Source organism: Somniosus microcephalus, unplaced genomic scaffold, assembly GCF_052327205.1.
Source record: "Somniosus microcephalus isolate GS21.2 unplaced genomic scaffold, FLI_Smic_1.0 unresolved_chr1, whole genome shotgun sequence".
NCBI lineage: Eukaryota > Metazoa > Chordata > Chondrichthyes > Squaliformes > Somniosidae > Somniosus > Somniosus microcephalus.
The window spans coordinates 145,617,692-145,636,628 of record NW_028225179.1 but is presented as its reverse complement, the minus strand read 5'-3'; the positions used below and the strand labels follow the sequence as shown (position 1 = coordinate 145,636,628).

Sequence of the window (18,937 nt, the reverse complement as noted above, 5' to 3'; positions counted from 1 at the left end):
AAAGCGCAGATCGGCCGGCAGGAGGTAAAATTCCTGGGCCTGACCGTGCGCGCTGGAGAAAGGGCCATAGATAAGGCCAGGAGGGAGGCGGTGCAAGAGCTACCGATCCCAAAAACAGTATCGGGTGTGAGGTCGTTTCTAGGACTGACCGGTTACTGTCGAGATTTTACTGAGGACTATGCAGCCTCGGCAGCTCCTCTGCTCCGACTCCTGCACAAGGGAGTGGAGTGGCGTTGGGATGAGGAGTGCCAGGCAGCGTTTGTCAGGCTCAAAGAGAATCTGCAGACCGCACCAGCCCGGGGAGCCATAGATGAGGGAAAGGAGTTTTTTCTGGAGGTAGCAGCCAGCGGGGACAGCCTGAGCTCAGTGCTGCTTCAAGAGCGGCACGGCCGGCTGCGGCCCGTGGTATACTCCTCCAGGGTGCTCACTGATGTTGAGAGGAGCTACTCCAATTGCGAGAGGCATCTGTTAGCCACGCATTGGGCTGTGAAGAGGTCCCTAATCTTCACAGGCACCTCTCCCATCACCCTCCTCATGCATCACACGCCGACTTAGATGCTACTGGATGGGAGAATTAAGGATGGGACAGTGAGCAGTGCCCGCATTGCTCGCTGGACCTTGCTCCTCTCCCAGATGGATCTGAGGGTGAAGGGTCTCTGCGATCCAAAGCTTGCGGCCAATTTGGTCTACCCGGGAACAGCCCATTGGTGTTCCATAGAAGGGGTTTGGGAGGTGAACATAGGTTTACGGGCCGGGATACATCCCACAGGCTGCGAAATCTATGTTGATGGTTCCAGCACGGTGTCCGCTGGCAAGCGTCTCACGGGATGTGGGATATATGACCCTACGGCAAGCATTGCCCTAGCAATTAAACTCCCCAGCACCATGAGTGCCCAGCAGGCTGAACTGTCCGCGGTGGTGTATGTCGTTACACACCCCGAAATCTTCCCTACCCCCTACACGATTTGCTCGGACAGCATGTTCACGTGCAACTCGTGTACGGAATATTTGGCCATCTGGTCCCGCTGCAGATATACATCCGCTGACGGGAGACCCCTCACAGTGAAGCCCTGGCTGGAAAAGATTCTGGCAGCCGTGGGGGAGGAAGGGGACGTGTTCATCCATAAGGTGATAGCTCATTCCTCCACAGAACCCCGCGGTCAGGGTAACCAGCAGGCTGACCTGCTTGCCAAGGAGGGTGCCCGCACCGGCACTTTCTGGGATCCATTCGGGTCCGGACCTGTGGCAGCGGTCAAAGGTAGGGACGGGACACAAAGGAGGGTAGGGGTAGCATTAGCCCCGGACCTTAAGTCCGTCCAGGCTCAGGACCTGGTCCTGAAGGCTGTCCTCAGCGCAGTCATTGAGGGCAGGAGGGTAGAGGGGCCGTATGGGACAGCGACCTTCTCCGTTAAAGAGGGCATGCTGTTCAGGGGGGAGCAGTGGATTGTGCCGCAACAGCACCGGAGGGAGTTCCTGCAACTGGCCCATGAGGGACCGGGAGCGGGACACCCCGGGCCCGAGGCCACCTGGCAGCGGGTGGAACAGGCGGGATGGTGGCCGGGGCTCAGGGAGGACGTCCGCGAGTTCTGTGCAGACTGTCTCGTGTGCGCTGCAAACAACCCTGACCCCCGGAAAAGGAAGGTGCCCATCGGACACATCAGGCGGGTAGAGGGACCATGGCAGTCGATCCAGGTCGACTACATCGGGCCCCTGCCCACCGCCCAGGGAGGCTTTAAGTACTGCCTAGTCCTGGTGGATGTGTTCACCAAGTGGGTGGAAGCCTTCCCCTGTAGAAATGCCACGGCTCTGGGAACTGCAAGGATCCTAGTCCGAGAGGTGTTCTCGCAGTGGGGACTACCACAGTATGTGGAGTCCGACCGGGGGAGTCACTTCACCGGACAGGTGATGCAGACGGCCCTTATGCTGTTGGGCATTGAGGGAAAGTTGCAAGTAGCTCACAATCCACAGTCATCCGGGATTGTGGAGCGCATGAACCGAACCCTCAAGGAACAGTTGAGAAAGGAGACGGTGGACTCGCCCCGCAAATGGGCCGAGATCCTGCCGTTAGTGTTGATGGGGATCCGGGCCAGCCAGTCAAAAAGCACGGGGTACTCCCCGTACGAGCTGATGACAGGCAGGGTCATGCGGACCCCCACCCATGTGTTAGCGCCGCTGCTTACGGAGGGGCAACTCCGGGAGGTGAATCGGGACAAGTTCGCCCGAACCCTCTATGAGCACCTGAAGCAGGTCCATGGGCAGGCAGCGGGGAACATGGGGAGGCAGCATCAGAGTAACCGATTGCTGCTGGAACCAAAAGGGCACCAAGAATGGGAAGTGGGAGACCAGGCCATGGTCAGGAATTATGCCAGAGTAGGAAGTTTGGAGCCTTTGTACATGGGGCCCTTTAGTGTGGTAGACAAAGCCAGCCCCATGGTGTACGCCGTGAAAATGCCCCGGCACACAAAGTGGTTTCATATCAACCAGTGCAAGCTGTTTAAGCCAAGCAGGGCTGGACAGCTGGCTGGTCAGGGGTTGGGGAATAGAAATCCCCAGCCCGATATGGGAACCAGGTCACAGACCGCAGCAGGTCTGGTGACGTGTCTGAAGGGAGGAGCCACCGGCGAGTGGGGCGTTCCTCCACTTCTGTGGGATGTGGCTGAGGGGGAGGGACCCGAGAGCGGCATCTCCAGCCTCAGCTCGGGTATAGAGGGGGAGGAGCCCGAAGGCAGCGCCTCCGCTCTCAGTTCAGATGAGGAGGGGGGGGGAGACCGAGGAGAGTAACCCCGCCCCTAGCTCAGGTGTAGGGAAGGAGGGACCTGAGGTCAGGAACCCCGCCCCGGACCCCGTCGTGGGAACAGGGGGCGGAGACCTGCGGGTCGCAGCAGTAGGCTGCAGCGGGACGTTTGTCCCAACGGTAGGAGGGGGGGATGGGTGCAAGGGAGCGGCGGCCCGAGTCAGGGGACCACCAGCCAGGAAAGCTCCACCCACCCTCAAGAGGTCTTCCCGCACACCCCAGCCCAAGAAGACGTGGTCACCCGTCTTCCATTTGCCCAGAGCCGTCCCGAGGATTAGGAAAGCTGAGGACAGGGGTCCCCAGCGGCCGGCCACAGACCGCGAAGGGGCCATAGGTAGGGACACCGCGGGCCCGCCGGAAGCAATGGCAAGCCGGGGCCCTACCAGGGACTGACATAGCCATCCGGAGACGGGCGGCGGATGTATATAGTATATTATAAGTTAAGTTAGGTTTATAAGTTAAGTAAGTCTTGTTGCTCACAGTGTATGTGTTTGGGTTCGAGGTCGAGGGACCCAACCACCGCTTAACCCAGGCCAGAGCATCTCCGGAGAGACCTGGCTGCATGTTCCTTTTTGTTTTACAGAGAGGCGTTCGCGCATGGCAGCTGGCCATCCTGCTCGCCCTAATCGAGGGGAGCAGAGGACTCCGGGGAGACGTAGAAGACTCCCACGTTTTTGGGTGCTCCGGACCGAGAGCTCCGGTAGTCACTGCAGGGAGCTGTGAGAGAGGCTCTGAGGGGCCCGCCACCTACACCCACCAGGGGCGCTGGCCCGGATGGGTCGGGTCCAATTCCATCCGGTATTCTGACCAGCCCGATTTCACCTACGGCGAGGCATCCCTAGTGTGTCCCACGATGGAAATAGTGGCTGCTCGTGTGGGAGTCATCGTTGGCAAGAAGGTCTGCCTGACCTGCACCGGAAGGATCCCGGCCTCGCGATGGTGGTGGATCCGCAAGTTAAAGAATGACTTAAAAGACGCTTCATCCACGTGGGTGCGAATGGACAATGACACCCACCGAACTGTCACTGCTACGGCAGAAAGGACAAGTGTCTGTTGGGACAAATGGTGGGAATCCGAGCAAGGGATTTATGTGTGTATGTAGGGATCGAAGGAGGCCTGCCCCGCAGGAATCTCAGTTGTCTTCTCTGCCGCCTGGCAGGACCAGGGGAAGGGGATAAGGTGGGGCTCTCACATACGTTCATGCGTGGTTTTTCAAGGGGCAGCCCCAGTTAAGGCCACGGAACTGGTGGCGCGCACCCGCAAGCCGTTACCCACCAATCCACCTAATAGGACACCCCGGGAAGGGTGCCCTACCACCACTAAGGGACCTGGGAATGGACTGGTACTAGTGCCTACCGATCAGGTGCTGTACCAGGGGGTACACTACGCGGTGGCCTCGGTGATCTTAAATCTCACCGAGGTACGTCTACCCGAGTGGTGCCCCAAGGAAACAGAACAGTTATACCAGGCCCTCTTAAAGGACATGTTCGGGAGGTTTTACGAATTTGATTTTTCTAGTGGGGATAGGACTGAACTCTACACTACGCCACGCGAGTTTTTGGGTGACATGGGGAGACAGAGAAGGGGTATTTTGGGTAATACTTTCACCGCATTTAATACTGGGACTTCTGTCATCAACTCTTTAGACGACATTGAGTTACAGACCCAGATAAATGAGCTGAAAACACAGCTAAAGGGGATTCTCATGGATGAGAACAAAATAGTGAGCTCGGAGTTGCATGAGGACCAGGCTATGACGGTCCATTTGAAGGAAATCATAGCAGAGTTGGAGAAGCATGCGAAAACGGTAAATGCTCTCATACGGGAGGACAGGAATGCGTCTGACCAAGCAGCGCAGAGCGCGGTGTGCGTACTGTACGGGGCATGGTTACTGGGTGAGGGCCGCAGTAATCTGGAGGACCTGAAACAGGGTTTGGTCCCCTCCTGGATCAGTAACAAACACCTCGCCGCCCTCCACCCGTATGAGAACGCATTGAGCCCGTGCTAACTCCGGCTAGCCTGCGAGGCTTATCCAGTTCCCGTGGACTGTGGTTGGTCTAACCACACAGTCATGGGGGTGGTTGTTAGGATGCCGGTCATGGGTAGGACAGCCCGACCCGCACCGGTGTACAGGGTGGAGAATATTGGAGTGATCCAAGGGGGTGCGCACATTCGTTTCGCCGCGGTCCCGCCTTACGTCATCAAGTGGGAGCACGAAATGACAGGCACGGACCTTTCAGGGTGCCGGAGCCGGGGAGCACACATAATCCTGTGTCCCCAGCACTTGAATGCCTTTTTAAGACCGCAGTGTGGGTTCAGAGCTGCTGGCGCGAAGCCTATTAATTGCACCATGGAGGCAATGGCACAAGGCCACGTTCCCCCCCAGGTGGCATATATAGGAGGTGGGACCTACTGTGTCACCATCAGCGCGTCCCACTACCGGCACGGACAGCACAGCTGGTGTGCGGTGAGTGATAGCAGTTTCTGTTTCAAACCCGAGGCAGAAGTTCAAGTGGCCCAGGAACGAATTGTCCCCATCCCGGAGCCCTCCACTGTTCACCTCACTGTTAAAGAGAATGTAACCAACTTGTTACAGTATGTAGCACACTTCGGCTATGAGATTCCCCCTCTCCCTGAACACCTCGCAAAGCTATTGAAGGCCGTAGTGGTTTCCCAAAAACACTTTTACACCCTAGAGCAAAAGACGATAGATATAGGGTCCAAGATTTTGGATATAGTGGTTCCACCATGGTGGGACATTTTTGAGAGTATAGAGGTCCCCTCGTGGATCTGTCTGGCCTCCCACATCCTGGTGGTGTGTCAGATAGGGATCGTATTGTACCTAGTCTGCGTGCAGTGTAGAGGGAGGGGTCGGTTGACACAGTTCCGCAACCAAAGAACTTGGCAGGAACACTACGTGGGAACCAACGGGGATTCATCTGCGTAAACCCTCCCAAGGGACTCTCCGTACTGTGAGAATTCTTGCAGCACGGTTGTTAATAAAGATTGTGAATGGTGAATGTACCGAACTGAGCAGGGACGTCGGAGCCCCTCCATGTTTGGATGTAAGTAATGTAATGTACTTGGTTGATTTTTCCTTTTCTAGCTGCTTGTGTACACCACGGTCTCGCGTTATGGGAAGTGCGATGTATCGCGGGTATCTGTAGAGGGGAGAGATTAATCTAAGGGGAAGGTCGACTAAGGAGGGCCAGAATTATGATACGTAATGGAATTTTCAAGAAAAATTATTATGTATCACAGGGGGGTGTAGGGAGTTTGCAAAATTCCCCCACCTCGCCTGCTTTCCGAATCAAACAAAGTTGGCCACTTTTTAAACGTACAAAATGGAGTTCTGGGACACGTGACCAGAAAGCTGCTGGAAGTGAGTCATTTTTCTCTCCAGCAACAAGACTGGAGACAGGGCCTGGAATTCCACAGTCCCTATGTGGATTCCAGGCCAGACATGGAATTGAATATGTAATCGCAAGTCGCCAGTAGGCCGGTAAGAACAATGAACCTGGTTGCACTGCAATCAGGGTTAAGCTAGTTAAAACCATCATCGGGCCCATCCTAACAGATCCAATCATATCAGAAACCGTTTTAGAGGACTAGGCACCAGAGACACCATTGTGTGACTGAAACCAAAAACAATGAGGGCCGGTGATAAGGCCGTTAGTGGGAAATCGGCCGTTTTGCAGCCATTTACAGTTAACGAAGTAACCTGGGACACCTCTCGATCTGGGGGAGGCAAGGCAGATCGAGAGAGTATAACTGTTTTTAGTAAGCAGACAGAAAGAGCAGTTGGAGACACTTCGACTTGGAACACACTTCGGGAGAGACAGCTTCTACACTTCACTTCGATTTCATCCTGGGACTTCGCTGCAAAAGGAAACTTCGAGGACTCTACTGGGAGAAGCAGTCTCCAAGACGGGGAAGGCTATGCGCAGCAGGCCCATGCTTTGGTAAGCAGGCGAAGCTCCCGGTCCGTACTGCCTCCCGATTTATACCTGACTGTTCCCCCCACCGTGCCCACCACCTCAGGCAGGGATTCAGAGTGGAACCAGGAAGACACGGGACGGAGTGCACCATCCCGGTATGGACCGGAGCCCAGAGTGGGCCTCGCTAAACAGCGCAGCCTGACCCAGGAGGGAAGCCTTTTCGCCCAGCCAAGGAGGAAGATCCACTACCTGACTGACGGGAGAGTGTGTGGCCAGTGCACACTGAACTTTACCAGGCCAGACCAACTAAAGCTGCAGTCCCAGGACAACCTAAAGGCCTTTGTTCCAATGCGTTGGGTGAGCATGAGAGTCTGACCCCCCTTTAGTTCGACCTAGGTTAGGGATAGTGTAGGAGGTGGGGATAAGGCTAAGGGGAGTGTTAATGTGTGATACCCCTCGATGTGTCGTACTCCTTCCCGCACTCGCGTGCCCTCTGTTTTGAATATATAGTATTCCTTTTTTCTTCTCTTTTTAAAGTGTATAGAGCTGTAGCCTTGGTTTAGTATCGTTGAACCAACTAATTTCTCTGCTTGCTTGTTTTGTTTTATTTTTCTCTCAATAAAACCGTTATTATTTTAACCTTTCACCTGCTTGTCTGTCTCGAGCTTGTTATTCTGCGCATCAGCTGCCTGGTAGGATCCCAGTGTCAGAACTGAGTGGGAGTGTGGGGACGCCTCGAAAACGTCCACTGGGTCAGGCCCGGGCCAAACCGACCACCCAACCAACAACCCCTACAGCACCTCACAGCCCTTCACCCATTTAACAATTCGCTGAGCCCGTGTCAGCTCCGCCTAGCCTCTGAAGCCTACCCTGTCCCAGTAGATTGCGGGCGTTCCAATCACACTATCATGGGGATAGTAGTGAGGATGCCAGTCATGGGTGGGACAGCCCGACCCACACCGGTATACAGGGTGGAGAACATTGGAATCATTCAAGGGGGTGCACACGTCCGTTTCACAGCGGTCCCACCTTATGTCATAAAGTGGGAGCACGCTATGACAGGTACTGACCTCTCCGGGTGCCGGAGCCAGGGAGCACACATAATAGTGTGTCCCCAGCACTTGAATGCCTATTCTAGACCACAGTGCAGGTTTAAAGCTGCTGGCGCACAACCTATAAACTGTGCCATGGAGGTAATGGCACAAGACCATTTTCCCCCACAGGTAGCATGCATAGGGGGTGGGGAATATAGTGTCACCAGAAGTGCGCCCCACTACCAGCATGGACAGCACATCTGGTGTCCAGTAAGTGACAGCAGTTTCTGCTTTAAACCCGAGGCAGAAGTTCAAGTGGCCCAGGAACGGATTGTCCTCATTCCTGAACCCTCCACTGTTCACCTCACTGTAACTGAAAACATAACCAACCTGCAGGACTATGTTACATACTTTGGCTTTGAAATTCCCCCTCTACCCGAACATCTTACTCAAAGCCGTAGAAGTATCACAAAACCATTTCTATACTCTAGAACAAAAAACAGTTGAAATAGGGGGCGAGATTTTGGATATCATAGTTCCACCCTGGTGGGATATTTTCAAAAATATAGAGGTCCCTTCTGTAAAGGCTGTGGGTTGTGTAGTGAATTAATACACAGACTACAAGAGTAACTTTTAACAGGACTTTACTATTCGAAGGTCAGGGCGAATCTGCCCAATAAATCCTGACACAGCACTTATATACCGGTGTGGTCACCGTCGGTATTACAGTATACAGCAGCCAAGACAAAGTAGTGCCATACCCAAAATAGTTCGCTTAAAGGTGGACTGTTACATACAATAGTTCTCTTAAAGGTAGAACAGTTACATACACTACAATCCTCCCTTTTTAGCTTACAACATACTTATTTCCCATTAACATAACATCATAACATATATACAACTTTATGCAAAACAGTTCACAGATTCAGTCTCTCTGGAGGTTTCCTGACTCTGTCCGGATAACGCCTCAGTGGTGTAATAGTTTCCGGCGGGGTAGTAGGTTCTTCTGGCAAGGTCGATTCGGCTTGAAGGACAGTGTCAGGTTCATCTGATTCCAGTATTTCCAGATCGGAGGTAGGTGCTCTGGGTATCTCTGCTTCAACATTAGCCGTGTAGGGTTGTGGAGTAGGTTGGCCCTTTGTGGATGACCCTATGATCTGGTCAACATGGTGCCTTATTATGCTGTCACCAATGTCCACCGTATACATCAGCGGCCCTAGCCTTTTCCCAATAGTTCCAGGCTGCCATTTCTCGGTACGGTAGTCCCGGGCCAAAACTTGTTGACCTATCTGAAAAGATCTAGTTGGCCTTTCATTCATGCCCTGGAATTGCTGGTTCTCTACGTCCCTTCTGGCGTTTGGCTTAGTCAAATCCAGCCGGCATCTTAGTCTTCTATTGAAAAACATCATGGCGGGAGTTTGATTTGTGACCGCATGTGTTGCATTCCTGTACGCCAACAAGAAGTTACCTACCTTATGTTGTAAGTTGATGGCTTCATTACCCATGGCCTTTATGGCCTTCTTGAAGGTCTGGACAAACCTTTCAGCTAATCCATTTGTGGCGGGATGGTATGGGGCTGACGTGTAGTGCTTGACCCCATTGCTTTTTAAGAACTTCCTGAATTCTTCGGACACAAATTGCGGTCCATTATCAGAACAGATCTGTTCCGGCAGCCCATTCCTGGCAAAAATGGTCCTTAATACTGTGATGGTTTTTTCCGTGGTGGTGGAGGACATCTTTATTACCTCCGGCCACTTGGAGTGTGCATCCACCGCGATTAGAAACATTGAGTCCATAAATGGACCAGCAAAGTCGATGTGTACCCTTTGCCAAGGAGATGAGGGCCACTCCCATGGATGCAGAGGAGCTTGTGGTTGCGCGTTTTGGACCTTCTGGCATCCTAGACAGCTCTTAGTTATTTCTTCGATGTCTCCATCAATACCTGGCCACCACACAAACGCTCTTGCTAGGTTCTTCATTTTCACTCCACCCAGATGCCCCTCATGCAGCTCCTTTAGCACCTTATGCTGAAGTTTGGGTGGAATCACCACTCTAGATCCACACATCAAGGTTCCTCGACACACTGACAGCTGTTCCTTTCTTTGCGAAAATGCTGGCAGCGTTGGTTCGCCATGTGCTGGCCATCCCTCCACTGTTAAATCGTAGACTCGTGAGAGAGTCGGGTCATTTCTTGTTTCATTTTCGATCATCGAATTTGTTACTGGTAGACATTCCACTATGGATGAGTGGAACATCTCTACCGGGTCCACTGTAGCCGCCTCTTCTACTACCGGCAACGGTAGGCGTGATAACCCATCAGCATTTCCATGCTGTTTGGACCTTTTGTATTCGATGTCATATTGGTGTGCCCCAAGTAACACGGACCACCTCTGTAACCTTTGCGCTGTCATGGTGGAAACGGCCTTGTTAGGGTTGAATATGGACACCAACGGCTGGTGGTCTGTCAGTAATGTGAACTTCTTGCCCTGCAGGTAATAATTGAATTTCTTTACTCCCCACACAAGGCTGAGGGCCTCCCTATCTATCTGAGCATAATTTCGCTCAGCGGAGGTCAATGATCGGGACGCAAATGCGACTGGCCTTTCCGAGCCATTTGGTAACTTGTGTGAAAGTACTGCTCCAATTCCATAAGGGGAATCATCACAAGCTAGACGAAGAGGTAACGTTGGGTTGAAATGAGCCAACACTTCCTCAGAGGTAATCAACGCCTTGCTTCTGCGAAAGGCCTTCTTACAGTCCTCGCTCCACTTCCATGGTACTTCTTTCCGCAACAGAGCATTCAGCGGATGCAGCACCGTGGATCGATTTGGCAGGAACTTGTGATAATAATTAATCAACCCCAAAAACGATCTCAACTGTGATACATTTTCCGGAGCGGGGGCCTTCACGACAGCTTCTATCTTGTCAGGTGACTTGTGCAGCCCCTCTTGGTCAATGACATGACCGCAGTACGAGATCCATTTCTGGAAGAACTCACATTTCTGGCGATTAACTCGAAGGCCATATTCCTTCAACCTGGTGAGCACCAGTTTCAAATTTGTGAGGTGTTCCTCCTCGTCTTCTCCCGTAATCAGGATATCGTCCAAGTAACACTGCGTGCTTGGAATACCCTGTAAGACCTGCTCCATGGCCCTCTGCCAAATTGCTGGAGCCGAAGCTACTCCAAAAACCAGTCTATTATAACGATACAAGCCTCTGTGCGTGTTGATTGTGAGATACTGGCGCGACTCTTCCTCGACTTCCATTTGTAAGTATGCTTGTGCCAGGTCTATCTTGGTGAAGTGTTTCCCGCCAGCCAATGAAGCAAAGATATCCTCAATCCGCGGAAGCGGGTATTGTACCGTGTGAAGCACCGGATTAACTGTGATCTTGAAGTCTCCGCAGATGCGGACCTTTCCCGGTCCCCCTGGCTTGTTACTTGATGAAGACTTCATGACGGGAACAATGGGCGTGGCCCACTCACTCCAGTCCACCTTCGACAGTACCCCTGATCATTCAAGTTCTTCCAGTTCTGCCTCCACAGCAGGTCGTATCGCGTAAGGTACCGATCTGGCTTTGAAAAATTTTGGGCTTGCATGTTCTGCAATCTTGATTTTTGCTTTAATTCCTCGCAGTGTTCCCAGTCCTTGCTGGAATACCTCTTTAGCTTCGTCCAATATTCTGGACAACCGTTCAGGTTTGACATCTTCCTTTCCGGAATCTACCGTCATTGTGTTTAGTGAATGCCAGTCTATCTTTATTTTCCTGATCCACTCCCGTCCCAGAAGTGGTGGACCTCCCTCGGGCAGCACATACACGTCCATCCTTTGGTGGTCTTTGTCCTTGTATCTCACCTTGACTTCTATCTTTCCGATGGGGTATACTTTGTGCCCCGTGTATGTCTGCAATACTATCTCCGTATCCCGTAGGGGAATATGTTTGAATAACTTTTTGTAATCATGCTTATTCATGACCGTCAACGCCGATCCGGTGTCCACTTCCATTTTCACTTGGACTTTTGCAATCTGTAGTGTGATCCAGATAGTTTGTCGGTCAGCTTCTTTACTCACATTGTGAATTCTCAGACTACCCAGTTCCTTGCTGTTGGAGTCTGAGTCCGAATTCTGTTCCTCTGGACTCTTCCCAGTCACCTCATGTACCTTCCTGTACTTCTTCTGTGGTGACTTATTATTGCTGGTCTTCTTTCCTGACCGGCATACCTTAGCTATGTGACCAAGCTTGCCACATTTTCTACATTCCTGGTTTTTAACCCAGCATTGGTTCTGGTCATGTGTTGTCTTCCCACAACGATAACATTTCGTTGTTCCCGAAGTCATTTGATCCACACTGAGTACCGCTGTCTTCCGCTGCATTTCCGCCGTGCCTCTCGCTGCGGCTTCGTGCGATGCTGCAATAAGGACAGCCTTATCAAGTGTAAGATCGTTCTCTTCGAGCAGTCGTTTTTGTGTTCCTTCCTTCGACATTCCGCACACGAACTTGTCTCTCAGTGCCTCTGTCAGATTTACCCCAAACTGACAGTATTTTGCTAGCCTACGCAGTTCAACCAGGTACTCCGCGTTGCTTTCCTCTTTTCGTTGCGTTCTCACGTAAAATTTAGATCGTTCCGCTAACATCAGCGGTGCGGGGTTAAAATGATCCTTCAGGACAGCAACAATATTAGCGAAAGACTGATCCGCCGGTTTAGCTGGTGATAGAAGATGCTTCAATAACCCGTATGTCTTCGCACCCATTGCGTTTAGTAAGGTTAGAGCTTTTTCATAATTTGCTATCTTATTGGCCTTACAATATATCTCGATGCATTCTACATACGTGGCCCAATCTTCCACATCGGAATCGAACCCGTTGATGTTACTACGCTTAGGCATCTTCACACTCTTCCTGAGAAACAACACGAAATATTTCTTTAACTTTTTTTTTTCCAAGATGGCGGTTTCCCGCGCTTATCTTCTTTCCCCGCCCACTTTCAAAATGGCGGTTTCCCGCTTACTGGTGGCTTCCCGCGTTTCTTCCCCTGGTGGGAGGGGTAAGCTTTCCCCTCGGGCGACGGCCGCTGGCTTTCGGGGTTCGCAGCCTGTGCGTCGGCTTCAGTGCGTTCCTTGTTCCCTTTTCTCGGCAGGGCAACCGGCGCTGGGTACAACCCGTTGACGGCGAACAGTTTCAGCCGCTGGGCAGGATCTCACTCAGTCTTCCTTGCTTGAGCTCTGTCTCTCCCGCTCGCTCGGGCTCTGTCTCTCCCTCCGCGGCTTCCAATCGCCCTCCCAGCCCTCTCGCAGTCCGGTGCTTCCCTCCCCGGCTGCGGCTGAGTTCTCCGCGATTTATTTATTTGTATATCTTCCCGTGCCTTACGATCCCGGTCGCAGCGCTTCGTGGCCTCGGTCACTGTCCGGCCTTTTTCACTCCAATCGAGCCTCCCAGCCTCTCGCAGTCCGGTGCTTTCCTCCCCGGCTGCGGCTGAGTTCTCCGCGGTTTATTTATTTTTATATCTTCCCACGCCTTACGATCCCAGTCGCAGCGCTTCGTGGCCTCGGTCGCTGCCCGGCCTTTTTCGCCGGTCGCGGTATAGCTGTCTCACGACGCCGTTGCGTCTCCCAGCCCGCCTGTACCGCGGCTTCCTTGCTCCACACTGCCCCAGTCTCAGCGCCTCTGGGCCCGACTTCTGTCCGGCTCCTTTCCCCCTCGACCGTGGTCGAGTTCACCGCCCTTATCCTCCATTTATTTTTTTATTTATTTTCCCTTTGCTCACAGTCACCGTGGCCGACTTGCTTCTCGTGCTGATCGACTCACTCCCCACCGTGGCAGAAGGGACAGTCAGTGCCTGTTGCTGATGGAAGGCTTCGTGTCTGAATTCTTCCTTCTTTCTTGCTCTGCAGACTCGAGTTTTCTCTCAGCAGAACGACGAGGGCGGGTGCCTCTTCTCGACGCTCGTTAACTGCTTCGGAAGTATTGTTGCAGCAAGGTAAGATCGAACTCGTCGCCACTGTAAAGTCTGTGGGTTGTATAGTGAATTAATACACAGACTACAAGAGTAACTTTTAACAGGACTTTACTATTCGAAGGTCAGGGCGAATCTGCCCAATAAATCCTGACACAGCACTTATATACCGGTGTGGTCACCGTCGGTATTACAGTATACAGCAGCCAAGACAAAGTAGTGCCATACCCAAAATAGTTTGCTTAAAGGTGAACTGTTACATACAATAGTTCTCTTAAAGGTAGAACAGTTACATACACTACACCTTCCTGGATCAGAACAGCTTCCCATATTTTAGTGGTCTGCCAGCTCGAGCGGCAGCAGTATTTAAGGTGAGCCCGAGGCGCGGGTAGGCCTCAGTGCGGCAGCAGCGGGAGCTCGAGCGGCGGCAGTATTTAAGGTGAGCCCGAGGCGCGAGTAAAAGAAAAGACAGCCATCCGTGGCTTAGTAAAGTAATAAAGGATAGTATCCGACTGAAAACAAGGGCATATAAAGCAGCCAAATCTAGTGGGAGGATAGAAGATTGGGAAGCATTTAAAAGCCAGCAAACAATAACTAAAAGATTAATTAAGAAAGGGAAGATAGATTATGAAAGTAAACTAGCAAAAAATATAAAAACAGATAGCAAGAGTTTCTACAGCTATATAAAAAGAAAAAGGGTGGCTAAAGTGAACGTTGGTCCCTTAGAGGATGAGACCGGGAAACTAGTGGTGGGGAACATGGAGATGGCAAAGACGCTGAACAAATATTTTGTATCAGTCTTTACAGTAGAGGACACTAAAAGTATCCCAACACTGGACAAACAGGGGGCAATGGGGGGGGGAGGAGCTAAACACGATTAAAATCACTAAGGAAATGGTTCTCGGTAAAATAATGGGACTTAAGGTGGATAAACCCCCCGGACCTGATGGCCTACATCCTAGGGTCTTGAGAGAAGTGGCGGTAGGGATTGTGGATGCATTGGTGATTATTTTCCAAAAATCCCTGGACTCAGGAAAGGTCCCGGCAGATTGGAAAACTGCTAATGTAACACCCTTATTTAAGAAGGGAAGTAGACAAAAAGCTGGAAGCTATAGACCAGTTAGCCTAACATCTGTGGTTGGCAAAATGTTGGAGTCCACCATTAAGGAAACAGTAACAGAGCATTTGGATAAACATAATTTAATAGGACAGAGTCAGCATGGTTTTATGAAGGGGAAGTGATGTTTGACAAATTTGCTCGAATTCTTTGAGGACGTAACATACAGGGTGGATAAAGGGGAACCAGTGGATGTAGTGTATTTGGACTTCCAAAAGGCATTTGACAAGGTTCCACACAAAAGATTACTGATCAAGATAAAAAAATCACAGGATTGGGGGAAATATACTGGCATGGGTGGAAGATTGGCTATCTAACAGAAAACAAAGAGTTGGGATAAATGGTTCGTTCTCGGGCTGGCAATCAGTAACCAGTGGTGTTCCACAGGGGTCAGTGCTGGGACCCCAACTCTTTACAATCTATATTAACGATTTGGAGGAAGGGACCGAGTGCAACATATCCAAGTTTGCCGACGATACAAAGATGGGAGGGAAAGCAGTGAGTGAGGAGGACATAAAAAACCTGCAAAAGGACATAGACAGGCTAAGTGAGTGGGCAGAGATTTGGCAGATGAAATATAATATTGGAAAGTGTGAGGTTATGCATTTTGGCAGAAAAAATCAAAGAGCAAGTTATTATCTAAATGGAGAGAAACTGCAAAGTGCTACAGTACAAAGGGATCTGGGGGTCCTGGTGCATGAAACACAATAAGTTAGTATGCAGGTGCAGCAGGTGATCAGGAAGGCCAATGGAATCTTGGCTTTTATTGCAAGGGGGATGGAGTATAAAAACAGGGAAGTCTTGCTGCAGTTATACAAGGTATTGGTGAGGCCACACCTGGAATACTGCGTGCAGTTTTGGTTTCCATATTTAAGAAAAGATATACTTGCTCTCGAGGCGGTTCAGAGAAGGTTCACTCGGTTGATTCCGGAGATGAGGGGTTTGACATATCAGGAAAGGTTGAGTAGGATGGGCCTCTACTCATTGGAGTTCAGAAGAATGAGAGGCGATCTTATCGAAACATATAAGATTGTGAGGGGGCTTGATCGGGTGGATGCGGTGAGGATGTTTCCACTGATGGGTGAGACTAGAACTAGGGGGCATAATCTTAGAATAAGGGGCTGCCCTTTCAAAACTGAGATGAGGAGACACTTCTTCACTCAGAGGGTAGTAAATCTATGGAATTTGCTACCCCAGAGAGCTGTGGAAGCTGCAACATTAAATAAATTTAAATCGGAGATAGACAGTTTCCTAGCAGATAAGGGAATTAGGGGGTACGGGGAGAGGGCAGGGAAGTGGACGTGATCTAGATTCGGATCAGCCATGATCCTATTGAATGGCGGAGCAGGCCCGAGGGGCCGTATGGCCTACTTCTGCTCCTACTTCTTATGTTCTTATGTAAGAAGAAACCGGAGCAGCGTGATGGAGCAGCATTCTACCGTACACCCAAGTTCAACAGCTTCAGTGACCCAAGGCATCATCGGACACATCGCGGCAACAAGAGCCTTACGAAACTACCAACAAAAATATTACTACCAACGAACCTGGTAATATCGAGCCACCGCGACGAAGGAAAAACAACTCAGGAGAAAACCGAAGATTCGAAAGTTTTCCATTCTACAATCTATTCCTGACTTACCCCCGGGTAAGGTTTTTACTTAAAAGGAACTCTGAACCCTATCTCTACAGAAGAAAAGTGGGTACTCACCCCATAAATCCAAAAGGCACCCTACCGCATCAGCGAACTCGCGAAGACTGACCAGCAGTCGAAGTCCTCTACCGCATCCAGGGTATGGCAGACACCGACCAACACATCCAGCGAACCCTGAAACCGCGAACCAGCTCAACTGTCAAGGATTCATTTGGTGAGCATTATCCCATGTCCTCTAGAGTTCAACTTAGCTAAGAAGTGGGATTGGGAGGGGTGAGGTATTTTCTACTGTATTTCCCTCATATGTATTAAAATGTTCCCCATTTTTATTGGAGTATAAGATTGTTATGTTGTATTTTCTTTCTTGAATAATGATCAAAGTTTCTTGCACTAAAACCAGTTGTCTGCTGCACTTTTATCACCCCCCCCCCAAATAAGCCCATGGTCTAGAATCAAGGGAGTGGGAGCGATTCAAACCACCCCCTACACTGTTCCCTCTGACATTCCCCTCTCTGACCCCGAACGATCAGTCCTCAGCAAAGGCCTGAGCTTCATCCCCTTACACCCCCACCTCAATGAATTTCGAGCTCGGCACGATGCTGAGCTCTTTTTGCCCCGCCTTCGTCTGCGTGCCCACTTCTTTGGCCAGGAGTCTTCCCCCCCGTACGGCTGACCATTTCTCCTGCTTTCAGAATTCTCGTTCTAGCTGGACCCCTCCCCCTGGCCTCTTACCCTCTCTAGATCTTTTCATTGCTAACTGCCGCCGCGACATCGGCCGTCTCCATTTCTCTGCTCCACTCACTCACTCCAACCTACCTCCCTCTGAACTTGCAGCATGCCATTCTCTCAGATCCAACCCCGACATTGTCATTAAACCTGCTGACAAGGGTGGTGCTGTTGTTGTTTGGCGAACCAACCTCTACCTAACGGAAGCTGAACACCAACTTTCCAACACCTCCTCCTACCTCCACCTGGACCATGACCCCACTGCCGAACATCAAACCACCGTTTCCAAGCCTGTCACTGACCTCATTGCCTCTGGAGATCTCCCCCCACGGCTACCAACCTCATAGTTCCCCAACCCTGCACAGCCCGCTTCTACCTCCTTCCCAAGATCCACAAACAGGACTGCCCTGGTAGACCCATCGTTTCAGCCTGTTCTTGCCCCACAGAACTTATCTCTTCCTATCTCGACTCTATCTTTTCTCCCCTTGTCCAGTCTCTTCCCACCTACATCCACGACTCTTCGGACGCCCTCCGCCACTTTAACAGTTTCCAGTTTCCTGGCCCCAACCGCCTCCTTTTCACCATGGACGTACAATCCCTCTACACCTCCATCCCCCACCAGGATGGTCTGAGTGCGCTCCGCTTCTTCCTTGAACAGAGGCTCAGCCAGTCCCCATCCACCACCACCCTCCTCCGCCTGGCTGAACTTGTTCTCACTTTGAACAGCTTCTCCTTTCACTCCACTCATTTCCTCCAAATTAAAGGTGTTGCTATGGGTACCCGCATGGGTCCTAGCTATGCCTGCCTTTTCGTGGGATATGTGGAACACTCTTTGTTCCAGTCCTACTCAGGTCCCCTCCATCACCTCTTTTTCCGGTACATTGATGACTGTATCAGTGCCGTTTCCTGCTCTCGCCCTGAACTTGACAATTTCATTCACTTTGCTTCCAATTTCCACCCTTCCCTCACCTTCACATGGTCATTCTCCGACTCTTCCCTTCCCTTCCTTGACTTCTCTGTCTCCATCTCTGGGGATAGGTTATTGACCAACATTCACTACAAGCCCACTGACTCCCACAGCTACCTGGACTACACTTCTTCCCACCCCGCCTCCTGTAAGGACTCTATTCCATTCTCCCAGTTTCTCCGTCTCCGCCGCATCTGCTCCGACGATGCCACCTTCCACACCAGTGCTTCCGACATGTCTTCCTTTTTCCTCAACCGAGGATTCCCCTCTACCCTGCTTGACACGGCCCTCGGCTGTGTCCATTCTATCTCCCGCACTTCTGCCCTCGCTCCTGCCCCTCCCTCCCGGAACCACGATAGGGTTCCTCTTGTCCTCACCTTTCACCCCACCAGCCTCCACATTCAACGGATTATCCTCCGCCATTTCCGCCACCTCCAACGTGATCCCACCACCAAACACATCTTCCCCTCACCTCCCCTTTCCGCATTCCGAAGGGACTGCTCCCTCTGCGACACCCTGGTCCACTCCTCAATCACCCCCAACAGCCCTTCTCCTTCACCTGGCACCTTCCCATGCAAGCGCAGGAGATGCAATACCTGCCCTTATGCCTACCCACTTCCCACTGTCCAGGGCCTTCTACATTGAGGAGACCAAACGCAGATTGGGTGACCGCTTTGCGGAACACCTCCGTTCAGTCTGTAAGGGTGACCCTGAGCTTCCGGTCGCCTGTCATTTCAATTCACCGCTCCACTCCCAC

General features: G+C 51.5%; 1 protein-coding gene across 1 annotated transcript in view; it reads right to left on the bottom strand.

Moving 5' to 3' along the window:
• Positions 1 to 18,937, bottom strand: part of LOC147096194 (E3 ubiquitin-protein ligase TRIM39-like) — a 546,064-nt gene that overhangs the window by 224,671 nt on the left and 302,456 nt on the right. The gene's annotated exons all lie outside the window — the stretch shown is intronic.